Here is a 19,867-nt window from a genome sequence, read left to right as displayed (position 1 = left end):
ACTTGGCATGCTTTCAACGTTCCACTGGAATGATGTTTTGATGATTAATAACAAATTTAATAAACATTTCTCCTTTGTAGACAAATAAGGGGGTCTCCAAAAATAACCGAGCACTGCATTGCTCAGAGGAAACGAGAAGAGGCACAGGGGACAATCTTTAGGAACACGCATTGTTCCTGAAATTGCTGAGGAAAAGGATGCGGTTTTACAGAAAAGACCACACTGACACACTATTGTCTTCATAACGCCAATTCTTTATTTTTCTCAGGCGAACTACTTGGTTTCTGTAGCCCGGTGCCTTCCCATGGTGAAAAGCCCATCTGTGTTTTTCATGCACTTTTGCTGGTCTCCCAGTGAATGCTAACGGAAGGATGGTATTCATGTGCCCAGCAACGTCCACCTGGACCACTCCTGTTTCTCACGTCGTGTTCTTCAGAAATATGAAATCCCCGTCCACAGTCACTTGTGTGTGTGTGTGTGTGTGTGTGTGTGTGTTCTATTTTCGGGGACATTTCTACCTTGCCTTAGACTTTATGCAATTACTCTTCACATACACCTTCACTTCGTGATTCCCAGGGAGCCCGGGCACTTTCCCACTGGGGATGCAGGCTCGTGGAACAGACGAGTGCCCCCATCTATTAGACCCTGGGGCAGGACACCTGTTAGGGCGTGGAAACACAGGTCCCAGTGTTTTTACTCCAAAATGAGCTGGCCAGAAGCAGACACAGTAGTGACACAAAAATGAGGTGACTCTTAAGGAGTCTTATACAATATTTTTTCCTGTTCCATGTTGAGACTTTTTTTTTTTTTTTAAAGAATTATCTCTGCTTCAGCACAGAATCCACTGAAAACCAGCTTCATATGGAGAAGGAAGCCAACCGCTCAGCCTGGCTCGAAGCGCATGATGAAGCGGGCTGCTGACCATATGGAGACACATGGCAATTTTTTTTTTCTTTCCAGCTGTAGATACCAAGTGTCTACACTTCAAGGGTCAACCTCAAGGATTCTCGTTCCTCTTGGTGATGTGAGCCTTCATTTCACGTTGCCAGCCTTGTTTTTGTGTCTCACATTCTACGATCTCTTTTTACAAGACAACAGAACGTTAGAGCGAGGAGGGACTCCCAATCCCCTGGATGAAGCCCTTTATTTATTGGCTGGTTTCTGTCACGGAGGAGGCTCTATCACCAGTTTTTATGTTAAGCAGGCAATGATATCACATTGTGGGTTTATTTATTTATTTATTTATTTATTTATAGATTTTATTTATTTATTCATGAGAGACACCGAGACAGAGGGGCAGAGACACAGGCAGAGGGAGAAGCAGGCTCCATGCACCGGGAGCCCGATGTGGGACTCGATCCCGGGTCTCCAGGATCACGCCCTGGGCCGAAGGCAGCACTAAACCACTGAGCCACCCAGGGATCCCCACATTGTGGGTTTAATGTGTTTTTCCCCAATGCCTAATAACGTCCAATGCTTTTCTCGTGCATTTTATCATCTGCATATTCTTTCCAGTGCGACAGCTTTTCATGTGTTTTGCCAGAGTCTACTGCGTGGATTGTAGAGCTGAGGAGCGCCTTTGTGTCAAAGGTAACGGAGCTTGAAGATCTAGCATCTACAGGGACGTTTCCTTTCTCGGAGGGAAGTGAGTGTCCCCGCAGCACTGGGCTGAAGGCTGCAGGCCTGGTGGCCTCCAGGATCCTGAGGCAGGCACTGCAGAGCCTCAGGGAAATGGGCTGGGGCTCCATCTGCCATGAGCACCCACCAGCGATTCCTCCCTGGCTCTCAGGCCAGATCAGCTGCTCCCGCAAAGCCCCAGGGCCTGGGGAAGCAACCTCTGCTGATGCTTCTAGCAAACCAGGGTGCTGGCTCAGTGAGGTCAGGAATTCCCGGGGTCCTGGACGGTGTCTCATAGACATCACATATGCGACTGGGACACAAAGAGACGTACTCTTGCTACTTGGGAGGCATTTACATTTTTGCTTTATCTTGGGGACACTTAAGAAATATTATAATATCTTTTGTCCAGTGTTGTCCCCTCGGTGCCTCTGTCGGGGTCCCCGGCTCTCCCTGTTGAGCAACACCTCTATCCACAGCCTCCCGGGGCTCCTGCCTTCCCCCCACACTCAGGCCCAGCTTCCTCTCACATCACTTTTATGGCAGCCTCCTCCTCAAATGCATCTGTCGTTCTTAAAATTGTGTTTGCTTTATTTCGTATGTATTTATTTCTCAGACCACACACCTTCCTTTCTGTCTCTTTTATGAGGGCAGCTCACTTGATATTCAGAAAGCATCATGGTCTACACTATATATCCTCATGGAAATGGTCGACCCTTGATTCAAGCTCTGAACATCTTAGGGTATGAAGCCGTCAGCTTTTGTTGGTGGTGGTGTTGTTGTTAATAACTTGAGCATTTCTGTTTATTTTTTAAGACTATCTTTATGTGATTTTTATCCAACTTCTTGGGGTTGGAGGTGGGGGAGCGCTGCAGCGTTGATCCAGAAGGAGAATGATTCCCATAAAAATATTTAGAAGGACATCCAAGGAGAGTGGTATGTACTAAAAGCCAAATCACATAACCTCACCCGGCTCCTGTGGCTTCCAGATGCGACGGGGACGACAGGCCAGGTGTCCCATGCTCCGTCCTCGGTGGAGTCGTGCATTGAATTCTTTATAAATTTTGGGGCCGCTTAGCAGAAAATGCAGTACAATCTGCAAAGTGTTCACTGTGTGTGGATAAACTTAGCCTTTGGGATCTTTTCTAAAGGAAGTCTTCTGCCACCAGGGAAATGGGCCTGGGGCAGGGGGGCATCCACATCACCGAAAATCACATGGGCATCTTTCTGAGGGTAGGTTTAAAGATGTGGTTTTTCCTGCTACCCTCACAGGAATTTGCCCCAACTAGAATCCTGTCCCTCTAACTCTGCTGTGTCTTGCTATGTGCTGAGCATGTCCACTGATTTAGAACAGTAGTGGCCTCGCCCCCACTGCTCTGACGCCCTTTATGTCGACTGGCACACTTTCTCCTATTCATGACCTTGTCAAGACAGTAGCTCCTAATGAAACACTCTTTCCCTAATCAATCAAGTAGGAGGCAAGGAAAGTGTGTCTGGGATAGTTAAGAAGCAAATGTGGGGGCGCAAGCCTGGCTCAGTCCATAGAGCATGCAATTCTTGATCTCAGGGTCATGAGTTCAAGCCCCAGGTTGGGCATAGAGGTCACTTAAAAAAATAATAAAACAGGGCAGCCCCGGTGGTGCAGTGGTTTAGCGCCGCCGGCAGCCCAGAGTGTGATCCTGGAGACCCGGGATCGAGTCCCACATCGGGCTCCCTGCATGGAGCTGCTTCTCCCTCTGCCTGTGTCTCTGCCTCTCTCTCTCTCTCTGTGTCTCTCATGAATAAATAAATAAAATCTTAAAAAAAAATAAAACAACATTTTTTTTTTTAAAGAAGTGGGACACCTGGGTGGCTCAGTGGTTTAGCGCCTGCCTTCAGCTCAGGGCATGATCCCGAGGTCCTGGGATTGAGCCCCACATCGGGCCCCAGCATGGAACCTGTTTCTCCCTCTACTGTGTCTCTGCCTCTCTCTCTGTGACTCATAAATATATAGGTAAAATCTTTAAAAAATAATAATAATAAATAAAAAAGAAACAAATATGCTAAGTTTGGGTTGCCATAGCAAAATACCATCGATTAGGTGGCTTAAATAATAGATATCTCTCAAAGTTCTGGAGGCTGGGAAATCCACGGTCAAGGTAAGAGCCAACCTGGTTCCTTGGTCAGGGCCGGCTTCCTGGATTGCTGGCAGCACCTTGTTACTGGTGCCTCACATGACAGACGGCAAAGGCAGGGAGGAGCTCTGATGTCTCCTCTTACGAGGGCACTAAATCCATCATAAGGGCCCACCTTGAGGACCTCATTTAGACCCAATTAGCTCTGGAAGGCCCCACCCCCTAGTAGTATTACATATGGGCTACGGCTTCAACATCTGAATGTGGTGGGAGCAGCACAGTCCTGGGAGGAGCTACCTTATGATATTCTAAGTATCTGCACATAAAGGTAATAGTATAATTAAAAAAAAATAAAACTGATAACTTTGGAAGTCATGTTTTATATATTTGTCCACACCCTTATGATGGGAAATGAGGCATATCCTTGTTCTAGCAGTTTCCTATGACTTGAGTTTTGACATATCGATATGCAAATGCCGTCTGCATCATGCACAAGCCTATCCAACTACTAGTATGAACCTATGTACAGAAAACACTGTGACACGTGTAGACAGGACTCAGGACTCTCCAAACATCCTGAATACAACTGGAGTCAACTAGTTGAAGAACAACAGAGACGAACACTTGAAATACAAAGAAATGCATACTTTGTTTCATGGGCTCACAAGCAGCCCACTTTCAGGTGTGTGTAAGGATGCGTTTGTATGGCGGTGGGGGGTAGATTTTAATGAAAAGATAGCTCTATTCATTGCATCGAGTCGCAGAACACACAAATCGGGGTTCCCTGCTGACCATGACATTATCAAGAAGCTCCATCATACAAAAAAAAAAAAAAAAGAAGCTCCATCGTGCTCCCCCCACCGGACGCTTTTCTCTACCAATAATTCTGCACACGATGGAGGCAGATATCGCCCGGCAAGACTGCATAGCACTAAACACTGTGACCATGACTTCAAAATCAGCTATGTCGGCAAATGGACTCAGTCTAAGAATTCAGTGGAACAATTTAGGCATCTGTGAAGCATGGGATTCTATTCCTTCCAGGTGAAACACTCAATCCTTGGCCACTACAGACGTTCTAGAATTTCTCCGTGACTCCGCGTCCAGCTCAGGTTACTGAGTCAGCCCTACGGACGTGCGAGCATGTGCACTTTTCTACATCCTGTCCCGGATACTGGTCATTTTTCCACTCACACACACGCACATACATGCAGACATCATGGCCCTGCGTCTGCTTGTCTCACTGAATGGAAACTTTGGGGGTGGGGGGGCAATAAACATTTGTCGAAGAGGTTTAGTAGGATAATTCTGGAGACAGGACAGGAAGGCTATTGCTCTGAAACAACAGCGGCAACAGCAGCCCAAGGCGGCTGGCCAGCTTCCAAATAGGGGCCGCTCACTCTCTGCTCTCCACCTGAATCCCTGGCCTCGGAATAGACTCAAACCACATGATCCTCCACAGTGCCCCTCTCAGCACAGAGATTCAACGGAAAAGTTTGAAAATGAAACAGTTTTCATGGCTAGATTTAATTAACAGATCCATTTTATCTCACCTTGTAAGACACATTGCTCAGAAAGAAATGTTGGTTACATATGATTTTTTTTTTCTTCTCCAGGAGGTTATCAGCCTGAAGAAGCCAGAGGGGGGAAAAAATTACATTTAAAGACTTTCATCCGTGCCTCGTCTTTTCAAGTTACATTAAAAGCCAGAAGATAGAAACACTCCGCTAGTTGCCTAGATTGGCTTTGGAGTGGGTCAGCTTTCCTGGGTGCGGAGCGGCCCCCCGCCCGGGGAAATGTCACCTTTCTTGCTTGGAACACCTGACACGGCTCGGGTGGCTCACCGAGAGCACGCCGGGCTACCATCAAGGGCAGGGGGTAAAGTGTGCCTAGAAGAACCAGCCTTGTGCAGCGCAAGGGCCTGGGGACCCATCTCCCCCTTGCACGTGGGTCCCAGGTGGCAGCCTCTCTGCCAGACTCCTGCTGGGCCTCCACGGCCTCATCTCCTGGAAGTCCAGAAAGCTGACACAGGCAGGTGCTCTCAGGATTATTTGCACAGGGGTCTGACCTCGTTTAACAGAACCCATTTCAGGAATCATTTGATCTCTTGAGATCTCTCAGATGAAAACTTCCCTAGGACCTTGTCTCTCACATCAAAGCTGCGTGAGGCGGGGCCCGGGGAGGGGAGGTGTTGGCTTCAGGGGAGTGTAAAAGCTGTCAACACTCCCCAAGCAAAGGAGGCTTGGAAGGGTGGGCAGAAGAATCTGTATGAATACAAAACCACCCCGTCCCCGTCCCATGTGTATAGAAGAGGGACAGAAATCCATGGTGCTCACCCAGGGATTCTAGGAGCACAGGTCATGACCCTGGGGCATCTGTGTGCCCCACACCGGGGTCCTGCATTAGCAGACGGGAGGGAGGTGACAGGGAAACACCCGGCTCGGAGGAGCAGCTGGTGCAAGTCGGGCTCGGTCCCAGCAGCAGGCAACCCCTGTGCACCTGTGGGACCACGGACCTGGGCAGACACCAGGGCTCCAGGGCGCTGCACTCAGCACCTCCCACTCCTGTCCTTTACAACCCACCCGGCCACCCTGCGCGTGGACACCACACAGGTGGCGTCGGTGCTCCCGGCCCAGCCCCTGTGTCCACCTGCCAGGGGGTGTCTGGGTCCCGGCCGCCCACTGCCCTGGCCACCCTGCGTGGGCTTCGCGGGCCTTCTGCTGCTGCCGTGGGTCATCACCCAGGATTCAACAATCCCGTTCCGTCTGCCTCCGGATCCTGCTCATTTTGCTTTGCAAGAGCCTCTCGTACTTTCCAGGGCTGGCTGCCTCTGCTCGCCTGTCAGCCGGCTGCCTGTGGTCCTTCCCACTCACACCCGCACCAGTCTACCCTCCAAGCCACCTCCCTCCATAAATGCACCTTTCCCTATCATCTAAGGAGCCTACAGATGCCATTCAGTTGTCCCGAGGCCCACATCTGTGTCCCAACCTTCCTTCCCTTAGTCTGCTGCTCTGTGACCAGTGAGGCCTTCCTTTATGCCCTTTAGCAGATTGATCACTTTGCAAAAGGACCTTGACTATGATGATGTCCTTCTGTCCCACAACAGTCTGACTCTTTCTCCTCATCTCTGTCTCCCTCCCCATCCCCACGTTCTATTTCTCTCTAGTCATGTTTTCTTTCCAAAACCACAATAATTTTGTTCCTGAAAGTTCTCCTTATAGTTTAGACCAAATCAAATACACCCACTTAACGCTTTTTCCCCGTTTTATGCCCCCATAGCCCCTGAGTAAGTTGTGTTTAGAGTCTGTATCACTGCTGCAATTTTACATTTCCCCATGAGATCATCCATTAATCTCTCTCTCCAGCTGAAGTCCGGCCTTCCCTGATCACTACGCTCCTGAAACCCAGCAGAGCTCTTGGCACCTGATAGATGCTCAAGACTGATGAGGGGGGAAAAGGAGAGAATGAGAGAAGGAAGGCAGGGAAGGAGAAGATTGAAGAAAGGCTCTAAGGTGACATATAACATGTGGCATTTTGATGTTGCACCGTAATGTTGAGATTAATGAAATTATGTATTAACGCCTTAGATATAAAACATTAGTGGCAATAAAATAAAAGAGATGCAATCCTTGCCTTCCATTTTATATGCGATCAGAGACATGGTAAATAACTAAAAGAGTGCATGCTGACTACTTTGGTAATAATACACACACACACACACACACCTCTCCGCACGCACAGGAATTAGAGACTGACTGAACAGGTGAGATGCAATCATAACATCTACAGAGAAGAAATGTGTTTGGTGACTTAAGAACTACCATGTATTTACTATCATTTATCATATGAACCTGGTAGTTCATAGTTAGTATAAAATTCATGGTCAGTGAATTTCAGAAAGAGTTTATTTGAAGGAATCTGATAATGTGCGCAGATACTAAAGCGAAGGCAGGAATCTAGAGTTCACCATCAAATAAATATGCTGCCTGTGTATTTATCTTGGAAACAGATAATGGAACGTTTCAGCATAAGGCACTGGAAGCAGACAGAGATGTTTCTGGGGAGGCCTGTTGCTAACAACACGTTGATTCAAAGTGCTCTCAGCACGATTGTCACGCTCCACTCATCAGATTTGACCAAGTGATTTTTAGTCCCTTGTGATCAGGATCCGGTTTTGCTGGCACGTGTGTCCCCTGTCCTAGCCTCACATCCCGTCACTGTGAGCACTTAATAACCAGTGACGCTTAACACACGAGTGGCCCTGTGTCCCCAGACTGGGTCCACCAACCAACCCCGTGCAACTGTGACAACCATGATCTGCCCGCCCAGGTCTCCTCAGCGGATGCTCCACTTACTGTGAACTCTGCAGCCCTAGTCCTTGCCCAGATGACCTCACTTACACAGTCCTTTTACAGGGGTCTCTCGGGACACATTGCATACCGCTTGCCTGTGCCATGCTGCTTAACTGAACACCCAGGAGAGGAGGTTTCCTTAGTCTGCAGAAGATGGGCTCCCGGGGGAGACACAGGCCCCCCACCCGGGGACGGGGGCATGTCGGTTGCAACGCACACACTCACTCACTTCAGAAGGACCCTTCTTAAGGCTCAATGCTTTAAAACTATTTTTGGCTCATGCTCACTTTTGGTAAACAATAAACTATTGAGTTTCTCTTTAGTATTGTGGAAATTCAGAAAATAAAAGAAGCGGTGCTTCATAAAAAAAAAAAAAGAAAGTAATTCAGCTCTGTGTATTTTTAGACTAACCATACTCCCATACCTACCCATCTCTATTCTGGAATTTGATGAATCTAACCTTTACAGCAAGCCCAAAGTTCCAATTTTGGGTCCAGGGAAAATGTTTTTCATTCTACAAAAAATACAGTAAGGCTTCTAACTCTTCTTTCTTCTCTAGTGATTGTTTTTTTGTTTTTTTTTTTTTCCCCACAGAGATCATCTCTTACTGAGGCGGTAGGAGGATTGAATGACAAAACTATCTAAAAGAGCCCAGACACTCAAAGAATGTTTACTGAATCTGAAATGTATTGGGTTCTATAACTATTTCATTTCTTTAAATGAAGATTTTTGCACAAGTGCATAAATTATGTAAAATGCATGTGCAGTTTATTGATAAATGCTCATTTATTGATTTTAAAAGTGGATTGCCATTTCCCAAATTAATTGCTAGCTGTTTTATCTATAAAAATGCAGATTTAAAACTACATTTCTAGAATAGTAGATATAACAGCTTGTAAATTTGAAGATCCTTCAAGCATTCTTATTAATGTATGCAAATGATGTGACTAAAACAGTACAGCCTGAAAGACTTAAATATATTTCTTAAATCATGTAAAGGTTGCGTGGTGTTAGGTAAAAGGGCAGCGATAAATTTAAATGGTGTATTTTGAATCAGCACTGTGCTTAGAATCATTTCAGATCAATTTGTGCACTGCAAAAAATGCATGCTGCCGGCCTGGTCACTCAGCTGAAGCTGAAAAATAGGCGATATTTTGTCACTAAGATTTTACAAGGAGAATTCTACTGAGAAAAATGAGTCTAAGAAGTAATATGAATCTGAAAGCGTTGGGTCACTTAATTCAACCTCAAGCCCACCCCTACTAATGTTAGTCCCCAAGAAGAATGTACTTTCCTGTGAATTCCTTCACTCTCTGAAACGACATGCAGTGAGAAACCATGTTCTCATCACTGAGCTTTCACACTTGACGGCTCGGGGAAGGCGCATTAAATCACCACCTGGGTGGAAAGAGGAGACCAGAGTGGAATTGGGGAGAGTGAGCCGAGCTGACGGCGGGCCAACACATCTCTAGCTAGTTTTTAATGTGGATATAAGAAGGCAAAGCACACACACGCACATATGTATAGAAAGTAATACATTTGTCTCTTCTGAATAATGAGGATGGAAACACATTTTTTTTTTTTTTTTTGACATGGGCAAGAACTGCTAATAAGGCTTCTTCAAAAGGTACCTCCTCCTCGACAAGTGGATTGTCTTTGGTAAATGAGAGAAAGAATGTGATACGAAGACCCCAAATATCTAGAGGGACAGATGTATGCAACCTCGTTTTTCACTTCTACTCCATATTCTTAAATTTGATAAGAGGCACTGCCTTATTCGACTTAAGGTAAATTGAAGAAGCAAAATGACTTGCTAATTTCAGTGGGCTTCCCTGCTGCCCCCCACCCACCTACCCTGCTTCCAGTTCCCTCTTTCTCCTTAAAACCCCAGCTCCTCCCGTTTTCACACTTCAGTGAAGTGGCTCCAGTGCAGACATAGACCTCAGTGAGCATAAGCCGATTAGCAATGGATGTGCCTCCCAACAGCCAGGACGTGGCCTACTCTGATCAAGCTGCCATGTTGTCCTGACCGAGGTGATTGCGTGTCCATATGTCTGGGCATGTGGTCTAAGCTGGTCCTATCATAGGAAGTTCACAGCCAATGTCCAATAGCTGGAAAGAAAATGTCTTCCCTCCCTTTGGCTATTGAGTGTAGAACCATGTAGTTCTTGGGGCTTCTAGCAGCCATGGCTCTATCACGAGCAACGCCTCATGAGAAGCCACTGGCCAACAGATGATGAAGAGCTGAATGAATCCTGGAGAAAATGAGCCACAGCTCTGAAGAAACCATGAGTCTTAGGCTCAAGCCAGGTCTGTATCCCAGATGTTTTATAAGCCAACATCCCTCTGCCGTCGGAGCCAATGTAAGGTGTGCTGTTTGCTAGTTGCTAAGGAAAACATTAGAACCCACAAGGGATAGGGCAGCCTCAGTCAAATTGTTATGTGACCTTCCGGTGCCGTGACTTGCCAGCAGATCAATCCTGTGCAAATACTTCCCCCCTTTCCCCCTCAAACTAAATAACCAAAGTATAAGAGAGGATGAGAAAGAGAAGCAGGATATCATAGCCCAAAATTCAACGTCCTTGGGAAATATAGGGTGGTATTTACCACGTTGAGTAGGTCATGGAAACTTGGAAGCTCCGACTTCCTTCTCTGTGAGTGAACATAATAAACGCTGCAGCTCTGACTGACATACAGATGTCCAGCACAACTCCTGCCATATGGCAGGTCAGTAGTAAGTGCTGACTCCTCTTCCCTTTCTTGATGTTTAAAGCAGATCTTTATTCATAATGGCCTGGACTGTTTGTATTATTTATCTTGATAGTGCTACTTTTGAAGAGTCAGAATGTTGTATTGAAACTATTCGTTTATAAATTTACGGACTCAATTATGCATCTACTACTTTTCAAATTAGAATTATTCATTTCTTTTTTTAAAGATTTATTTATTTATTTTAGACATAGAGAAAGAGTGTGGGAGTGAGGGGGGGTGTGGAGAAGACTGAGGGGGAGAGAAAGAATTTCAAGTAAATTCCCCCACTGAGCATAGAGCTGATGCAGGGATCCATCCCAGGACACTGACTTCATGACCTGAGCCAAAACTAAGAATCAGACGCTGAAAAAACAGAGTCACACAGGCATCCCTTTATTTCTTTTTTTGTTTGTTTGTTTTTAGGCGTCACTTTATTTATTAATTTTTTTTATGCTTACTATCTGGAAAGCATCCAATTCCTATGGTTGTTTTAAAAACAAATAATATAGGGGCACCTGGGTGGCTCAGTGGTCATGCGTCTGCCTTCAGCCCAGGGTGTGATCCCAGGGTCCTGGGATTGAGTCCCACATCAGGCTCCCAGTGAGGAACCTGCTTCTCCCTCTGCCTGTGTCTCTGCCTCTCTCTGTGTCTCTCATAAATAAACAAATAAAATCTTTTTTAAAAAATAAAAGCAAATAAGATAATACATGAACGTACAATGTTGTTTGCAAAGTCAACAAATGCAAAGGTTTCTGGATAGTATTTATTTTTAATTTTGGACTTTAGTATACTATAGGTCACAATGGTGTGCAGCTTTTTTTTCTGACAAAAGGACACCAGAATTTGGTAACATTGGTCAAATTCATGCTGTCTTCTTAAAAACAATGGTGTAAATGCTTCAATCAATGCAAATAAATAAAAAAAACATGTATAATAATATGATTTCTCACTATGCTAATAGATTAAAATATTCTATTTAAAGTTTAATAAATAGTGAGTGCAGGTTTCATTTATATTTTTAATAACTTTGGGAAATTTCCAGAGAAAGCCAGACTCATTTCTCCTGAAAAAATAAGCATTTCTTTATGCGCACAGATATCCACAGATATTATACACACACCCAAGCTCTCTTACCTCTCATCACTTATGAAAAAATCAATGTAGTCCAATTTTCGTTGGGGGCAGAAGTTAGTTAGAAATAAAAATATGTTTTAATTCAATCTATATTGCTCTCATTGGCATGTAACTAAAAACTGATGGTTTAGAATTCTCATTTCTCATTTGTTAATTTTTCTACAAATTTTATTTATCCTATGGTAATATGTCTATAAAACAATTGACTATTACTAAAATGAATCGAATGATCTCAATTTTCTTCTCAGGAAATTCATCAAAGGAGTAAAAGATTCATTAAAAGGTCATGAAACTAAATACAATAATCTTACATTATACAGAAAAAGGAAACTCCAAGGCATGTTTAGTGGCTCATTAATGTCCTACTAGATGCACAGTTCCACTCTGCCGGGCCTTCCAAGCCAATACCCCATCCCTCTTCTGCTCAGAGTCGTCCCTCATGTTTACACACTTTAAAATGCACTGAAAAATATCTCTGATCCAGCCTGGTCTTGTTCTGGAGTTGTGGAGTCTAGACTGGAGAGGCTAGTCCACTCACTTTAGCCACTGACCCAGGAAAGCAAACTTGACAACTTAGCGGAATGTTGTTTTCCAAGCCATTCATAGAGAAGCTGAGAAAACCTTTCTGTGGAGAGTCAAGGTGAATGACCACACATCTTGCAGACATGTTGCCTCCAGAAGCTGGGGACCACCCATCAGGCCAGCTGCATGCTCTCCTCAGTGCCTACCAGGGTCCCCACACCCTCCCCCAGAGGGAGGTGCCCTCTGTTTCCTGCAACAGCTCAAATGTGCTTCTGTTCCTTACCCATCTCTCTAGATGCTAAACTTCCATAACATTCACAAAACGACAAAGAAATAGGGATGTATCTCCTGGACCGTGAACATATGTATTTTGGATCATTAGCCTCCTTCAAAAGCAGTAAAGGAATAATTAGCAATGTGAGCAGAATATCAGGTACAAGGGGTTTTTTTTAAATCAAAGAATTATTTATTATAGTGAAATTTGAGGAAATACTGTTACTGATTGGATATTGCCTAAATAGATCATGGTACATGGACATGATGGCATTTTACAACTTTCTAAAGATTTTTTTAGAAACATTTAAAAAGATGGGGAGTTTTCTAAAAGTGAAAAACCAGAATGTGAAATGATAGCTTTTTCATACATGAATAGGCAAAGGAAAATAAAAGATTACAATAAACTTGAAAACCAGCCAGTTATTTGAATAAGGACATTGCAGGTACAGTTTGTTTTCTTCTTTATATTTGGAAAATCTTGCAACAAAAAGTGTCCACTGATTTTTAATGCTAAAAAATAGGATAGATGACCTGGTGCAAATAGGTTTTTGTTTATCTCACAACATAGAGCCCACCTTTTTTCCCCGCCTAGTTATATTCTCCAATTCCAATAGTTTCCAAAGTTTAAAGCTGGTATCTTATTCTTGAGATTTTTATAAATATAAATATATATAACTTATGTATATTAATTTATATATATGATTTATATAGAAATATATAACTAATTATAGATATTTTATATTTTGTATATATAAAATAAGTAAATATATAAAATAATATATCATAAATTATATATGCAATTTTATATTTTACATATAAAATATATGAAATTAATTATATATGATAAAATATAATTATATAAAATATATAATTATATAATTAATTATATGTGAAATTAATTACTCATATATAATTTTATATTTTATCTAGAAACAAAAATATTATCTATATACATTTATATATCTTTTCACCATAACCAGTTGGTGGTTAATTACTTAGTTCACATGCAAGGTATATTTCCTAAGGATTAGATTAGTTTCCGAAGATTGTTCAATGGTAGAACCATCTTTACAGAGAGAACTGAGTTAGGGACAAACAGGGCTAAGCAAGGCTAGGAGGGGGCTACAGAAGCAGGTTCACAAAAATCCCCAAAATGCTGAGGTGTAAGGAAACTGGAGATAAAGGAACAAACCAGACCAACCAGCCCTAGATGTGGGTGGGGAGGGTGTCTTGTTACAACAGCCAGTTGTGACCACCAAAGACTTATGGGACTCTACAAAGGAAGTAAGCCATTGAAGATGTTATCACTAGCCCCTACTCAATGGTGATGTCAATAGATATGTTAAAAGTGTTTAGGTTCCCTGATTAGGCTTTTTCAATAAAAGACCAACCCTATAAGCCCTCAGTGGCAACCCTGTCTGGACCCCTCACTCTATCTTTGTTTAATTCACTTTCTTTCTTTTTTTTTTTTTTTTTTAGATTTTACTCATTTATTCATGAGAGACACGGAGAAAGACAGAGACAGAGACAGAGAGAGGCAGAGACACAGGCAGAGGGAGAAGCAGGCTCCATGCAGGGAGCCCGACATGGGACTCGATTCCGGACTCCAGGATCAGGCCCTGGGCTGAAGGTGGTGCTAAACCACTGAGCCACCAGGGCCTACTGCAAGGAAAAAGGGCATTGGGTTAAAGATTGTCCAAAGAAGGGCCAAACGCAGGGACCTAAGAAGAAGCCCATTCCCGTTCTGTCCCTAGAGGATGAAGATTAGGGGTGTCAGGGCCAGGAGCCCCCCCCAGCCTCAGATAACCCTTAAAGTGGGGGGGGGGTCAACCAGTGACCTTCCTGGTTGCTACGGGAGCTCAACATTCAGTTTTAACTGAGGCAGAAGGACCCTTGACCTCTATCTAAAAGATGCATTCTTTTGCCTAAAGTTAAGCTCTCAACGCCAGCCTATTTTTGCCTTTGAATGGAAAGATCCTGAGACGGGGATTCTCAGGACAACTCACTTGGACAAGGCTACCACAGGGATTCAAAAACTCCCCCACCTTGTTCAACGAAGCCTTGCATCAGGACTTGGCAGAATTCGGAGTTGGCCATCCGGACCTTGTTCTCCTGCAGTACGTGGATGATTTGCTCATAGCGGCTAAGACAGAACAGGATTGTGTAAAAGGTACGGGGGCCCTGCTCGAGAGACTGGGAGGACTGGGGTATAGGGCCTCCGCCAAAAAGGCCCAAATAGGCCAGAGATGAGTGACCTATCTGGGATATCTCCTGGAAGGAGGCCAGAGGTGGCTGACGGAGGGCGGCAAAAAGGCTGTAGCCCTGATCCCAGCACCCACTGATGCCAGAGGGCTACGAGAGTTCCTTGGCAGTGCCGGGTTCTGCCGCCTCTGGGTACCCGGGTTTGCAGAGCTGGCGGCTCCCCTATATCCTCTCACGAAATCCAACACCCCCTACCACTGGGGAAAGGAGCAACAATTGGCTTTTGACAAAATAAAAAGGGCCTTATTGATCGCCCCTGCCCTGAGCCTCCCAGATGTAACCAAGCCATTTGTGCTATATGCTGATGAACGCTGAGGAATAGCCAAACGGGTCCTAACTCAGAAACTGGGACCCTGGAAAAGGCCCGTGGCATACTTTTCAAAAAAATTAGACAGCGTGGCTGCAGGATGGCTCCCATGTCTCCGAATAATAGCGGCTGCGGCAGTCCTGGTTAAAGATTCAGATAAGTTGGCCTTCAGCCAACCCCTCACTGTGGTGCCCCCCGCCCATGCCATAGAGACAGTCATCTGCCAGCCCCCTGATCGATGGCTCTCAAACGCTCGGGTCACCCATTATCAGGCCATGTTACTGAATTCCGAGCAGATACGGTTCGGAACGGCTACATCCCTAAACCCGGCCACCTCGCTTCCAGAAACCGAGTCCCCCTCCCTGGCAATGCATGATTGCCACCAGATCCTAGCCGAGGTCCATGGCACCAGAGGGGACTTGACGGACCAGCCTTTGCCAGATGCTGAAGCAACCTGGTACACCGAGGGGAGTATCTTTCTACGAAATGGTGAACGTAAAGCCGGGGCGGCCGTGGTAGATAATTCACTGTCCGGGGCATCAGGGAGGCAACGACCCAGTAGCAGAGGGGAACAGGATGGCCGATGAAACAGCATGAGCCGCTGCACTAGGCCCACAGGTGGATGGACAGAAGCCTTCCCCACCAAATGAGAAACTGCCCAGGTGCTTGTCAAGAAAATCCTAGAAGAAATTTTCCCCTGGTTTGGACTGCCCAAGATAATAGGGTCGGACTACGGCCCCGCCTTCGTCTCCCAGGTAAGTCAGTTGGTGGCCAGATTACTGGGGATAAATTAAAAATTATATTGTGCATACAGACCCCAGAGCTCAGGGCAGATAGAAAGAATGAATAGAACAATTAAAGAGACCGTAACCAAATTGACATTGGAGACTGGCACTAGAGACTGGGTCCAACTCCTCCCTATGGTTCTGTTCCGAGTCCGGAACACTCCCGCGCGCCATGGGCTAACTCCTTACGAGATTCTCTATGGAGGTCCCCCACCAGTAACGGACTTACTAGATTCTGCTATTGACCCTCTTGCTAACACTCCCGGTTTACAGGACAGGCTAAAGGCGCTCCAGATTATCCAGCGCCAGATCTGGAGACCCCTGGCAGCTGTCTACCGCCCCGGAGATGCAACTGGCCCACACCTATTCCGGATCGGTGACTCCGTCTACGTCAGGAGACATCAGTCCAGGATGCTTGAGCCCCGCTGGAAGGGCCCATACACTGTACTACTGACCACCCCAACCGCCCTAAAAGTAGACGGTATTGCTGCTTGGGTCCACGCCTCACACGTCAAGTGCGCCCCATCAACGAGCACCGCTGACGCCAGCCAGGAAGGACCAGACGAGCCACCCCAATGGAAGCTCCATCGCACCCAAAACCTGCTCAAGATAAGACTTTCAAAAATTGTTCAATGACAGTTGTTATATTCCTACCTCTCCTAGCGCTCTTCACCTCCGCCAAAGGTGACCCTCATGCCCTCAAAAGGTTAACCTGGCAGGTACTAACGTCTGGGGGTGACGAGGTCTGGTCTATAACTAAGACCGACCCCGTGGGAACCTGGTAGCCTAACCTATATCCTGACCTATGCAAGCTAACCATAGGGGCCCCTAGCCCATGGGACCTAGAGGGATACTTCGACACCTCTAGAGCCCCTAACCGAGAAAGCCCCCCGGGGCTACTGGGATTAGACCCATGGGGAGGATGTGGCACGCCTGACAGAAGGGCCATGCTCAGCACTCTTCCCTTTTATGTCTGTCTTGGGTACCACAGAGATCGCAGGCTAAATCCCACCTGTGGAGGAGGGGAATACTTCTATTGTAAAAATTGGGGGTGCAAGACTACGGGGGACACAGAATGGAGGCCCTCCTCCTCCTGGGATTACATCACTGTCAAGGCTAACTATACTCACCCGACATTTAGCAAATGGAAAACCCTTAATTATGGGCCCTGCCAAGGGTGGTGTCATCCCCTACCGACATCCTTCACGGAGCCCGGGAAAAGGGCTACTTACTGGCCCAATGGATATAAGTGGGGACTCAGGTTATACAAAGAAAGAACAGATGGTGGTTTTATATTCAGAATTAAACTAAAAATAGAATCCCCAGACCCCGTGGTGATCGGGCCTAACACGGGGAACAAGGAGCTCCTGCTAAACTAACAGCCCCGGCCCTAGCCGCAGGGAGTGCCACACCCACTAACTTCTCGGTCACTCCAACCACTCGGTCGTCACCCAAAACGGGACAACGACTGTTTAATAGGGGCATTCCTGGCCCTTAATCGAACCAGCCCCGATGTAACTAAATCCTGCTGGCTCTGCCTTGCATCCCCCCCCCCCCTTATTATGAGGGAATTGCTACTCCAGGGACCTATAATAACATCACTAGCACTCAGGGATGCACACCCGACTCCCAACCACAACTCACCCTTACAGAAGTTTCAGGACAGGTAATCTGCATAGGAACACCCCCCCAGGGCTACCAGGGACTCTGCAACACTATCACCCCGATTTTGGGGACTGATTCTTACCTGGAGCCCCATTCGGGAACTTGGTGGGCATGCAACAAAGTCCTCACCCCCTGTGTGTCAGCTAAGGTTCTAAATAGCTCAAACGACTTCTGTGTCATGGTGCAGATCATACCCAGGGTGTTCTATCACCCTGCTGAAACTCTAGAAAGTCAGTATGATGAACATCCCACCCGTTTTTGGCGCGAACCTGTCTCCCTAACCCTAGCCGTTATGTTGGGACTAGGGGTCGCTACTGGGGTGGGTACTGGCGCAGCTGCTCTGATCCAGGGCTCACGACGTTATATAGAAATCCAGGCAGCTGTAGATGAGGATCTACGGGCACTAGAGCAGTCTTTTCTAAGTTAGAACAGTCCCTCACCTCACTCTCAGAAGTAGGACTTCAAAACAGGAGAGGCTTGGATTTACTATTCCTGAAAGAGGGAGGACTGTGTGCAGCCCTAGGAGAAAAATGCTGTTTCTATGCAGGCCATTCTGGAGTCATCAGGGACTCCATGGCCAAACTCAGGGATAGGCTAAATAAAAGACAAAGGGACCTGGAGGCCCAGCAGGGCTGGTTTTAAAGCTGGTTTAACCAGTCTCCCTGGATGACCACCCTAATCTCTACCATTATGGGCCCTCTAGTTATCCTGCTCCTGCTCCTAACTTTTAGCCCCTGCATCCTCAACCGGCTGCTCCATTTCGTCCGAGAAAGATTGTCTATTACCCAAGCTCTGGTATTAACTCAACAATGTCGGGCCCTCCAAACTGAAAAAAATAAATGTTCCCTAAGATTTTAAGGTTAAAATCAGCCCAAGCAAAGAGGAGGGAATGAAGAAACCCCCCCTGTAAGTAGGATCAGCCCTGATCCAGAGGCAGCCCATCCAGGTGCCTTCCTGAAGTTTTAGCAACAAAAAGCATTCTGTTTACAATAAGAAAACCATTTCCCCCCACTCCCTGATTGGAATGTCCCTGAATAGGTTCACGTTGACCTTCTGAGAAATCAACCTGGATGCTATGCGACTCCCTTGGTTCTTTTGTCTTTAAGCAGTTTTTTTTTTCTTTTACCTTTAAAAGATACCTGTAATTGCTAATCGGGGCTCTCTTCCTCCTCGGAGGCGGAGAGCCCGTTTGCGCAAAAGTTCAATAAACCCTCTTGCTAATTGCATCTGCCTGTCTGGGGTCTGAGTCTCTGGGGCGTCCACCTGGACACGTTGGCACCCGTGAGCCAGGGTCCAACAGTTGACCCACCTAGTGAATTCTATGCACTTATGAAAAATGTCTTCTGGAGCTGAGCTTCTGTTGATCTCACTAACTGTGAGAGTCAACTCTTTGCTTGCTAAGAGTTGGCTATAACAACAAATCACGGAGGACCCCCAGAGAAGAGTGCCACTGACAACTGAAGAGGCAGAAGTCATGAGTGGGAGCACCAAAAAAACAAGGTTAGGGCCTTCTGTAGACCTTTAGACCTGGTCCTGTACCCACAAGATGCTCACACCATCAAATGAAGGAGATAAGCTGTCTAACTAATGATTCTGTTCAAATATCATTAAGCAGGTAGGTAGTGGGGGTGCTGCGTAAGCTGGATTTAACTGGACTTAAGTGAATTAAATAGTATTCTATATCCTGCAAATGTCGTAGAAAAATACATCTATCCAGACCGAAAGGAAATAAAGAACCTTAATAGAAAATTGATGATTTATATCAATAGTAACTCTAAGCCAGTCAATTTATTGTAGAGGACATACTAGAGGATGTGACTTCTGGCACTGCTTCAGGGATATTTGGAGTAGAATCTGCAGAAATTTTATGTAAGCTATATAAGAACCGAACAAGAGAGGTACTTAATATGTAACTACTTTTCTCTGTGAATTATAAGGAAGTTAGGCAAAGCTAAATCAGTATAGGCTCAAGATAGGACCCCACTGATTTCAATCTTTCAAGACAGTCAAGGTGAGATTTTCTTCCTTTTTCCGCAGATGCCCCCGGCTCCTCTCTCTCCCTCCCTCCCTCCCTCCCTCCCT

The 19,867-nt window shown here is 45.7% G+C and overlaps 1 protein-coding gene across 2 annotated transcripts in view; it reads right to left on the bottom strand.

Annotated features, from left to right (window-relative positions):
* The window catches only part of CSMD1 (CUB and Sushi multiple domains 1), a 1,871,666-nt gene that overhangs the window by 1,555,665 nt on the left and 296,134 nt on the right, over window positions 1-19,867 (bottom strand). The gene's annotated exons all lie outside the window — the stretch shown is intronic.

The sequence above is a fragment of the Vulpes vulpes genome, chromosome 7 (genome assembly GCF_048418805.1).
Source record: "Vulpes vulpes isolate BD-2025 chromosome 7, VulVul3, whole genome shotgun sequence".
Lineage (NCBI taxonomy): Eukaryota > Metazoa > Chordata > Mammalia > Carnivora > Canidae > Vulpes > Vulpes vulpes.
The sequence above is the reverse complement of the archived record's forward strand: the minus strand, read 5'-3'. Positions and strand labels throughout refer to the sequence as shown.